This window comes from Neophocaena asiaeorientalis, unplaced genomic scaffold, assembly GCF_003031525.2.
Source record: "Neophocaena asiaeorientalis asiaeorientalis breed wild unplaced genomic scaffold, Neophocaena_asiaeorientalis_V1.1 scaffold504, whole genome shotgun sequence".
Classification (NCBI taxonomy): Eukaryota; Metazoa; Chordata; class Mammalia; order Artiodactyla; family Phocoenidae; genus Neophocaena; species Neophocaena asiaeorientalis.
In genome coordinates, this window is record NW_020174438.1 from 2,839,080 (window position 1) to 2,839,861 (window position 782).

The 782-nt window shown below is 70.2% G+C and overlaps 1 protein-coding gene across 7 annotated transcripts in view; it reads right to left on the reverse strand.

The window, feature by feature from the left end:
* The window catches only part of MICAL2 (microtubule associated monooxygenase, calponin and LIM domain containing 2), a 219,578-nt gene extending 219,040 nt beyond the window's left edge, over window positions 1–538 (reverse strand). For 5 of the 7 annotated variants that reach the window (XR_003004813.1, XM_024757127.1, XM_024757126.1 and 2 more), the window contains exon 1: window positions 362–538. The gene's annotated coding sequence lies outside the window, so the exon portion shown is untranslated. The remainder of the gene's footprint in view (window positions 1–361) is intronic. The other 2 variants (XM_024757124.1, XM_024757125.1) reach the window with 2 other exon arrangements.
* Between the last annotated feature and the right edge of the window lie 244 nt (window positions 539–782).

A 782-nucleotide genomic window follows, 5' to 3' on the forward strand; every position in this document is an offset into this window, starting at 1 on the left:
GGGATGATCTTCTGCCCCGGCGGCAGGCGGTACTGATGGCGCGTCGCGCCCACTCCATGTCGACGTTTGGGTATTCTCTAGGCTTAGAATTGAAGAATTCGGGTGTTGGGGGACGGAGTAAGAGGTAGTTCGAGGTACTGGGTTCTAATGGATTCGGAGAGCGATAGGAGTACCCCGGCCTCCCTGGGCAGTGCCACCTGCTCGCTGGGCGCCCCGTGAGGTGGGTCTGAGGCGGGAGATGCTGCGGCGCACCTGACCCTCTCCGGCGCGGGCCAGGGCACAGAGTCCAGGCTCGGCCGCCACGGTCCCCGCCCGCCCTCCTCAGAGCCCCGCGCTCCCCTTACCCTCCCCCCGGTCTTACCGAGAGCCGCGTCGGCCGCCGAGCCTCGGGTGAGCCCTTGTCTTTGCCTAGGGCCGTGTGCGCAGCGGTCTGCAACCGGAGGCCGCCTACGAAGCTGTGAGCTACCTAGGCGGCCCCGCGCAGGCTTAGCCGGGCGAGCGCCTGCGGTTCTGCGCCGCGCCTCCAAGGGGACGGGGAGCCACCCCCATCGGCGGCGCGGCCAATGACAGGTCAACCGGGGGGGGCGCATCCCCGCCCCCAGCCTGAGGCCCATAGCCAATGGCAGCGCGGCGCGGAGCCACCCACGCTCCTCGCCCGCCCCGCCCCTTTGGGGCCAGCTGTCACCGCGGCTGCAGCGGGCGCACGTGGGCTGCAGCCAAGCCCGAGGGTAGGGAGCAGCCCTGCGCTCCTACCCAGACCAGTGCAGGTCTGAGACCAGCAG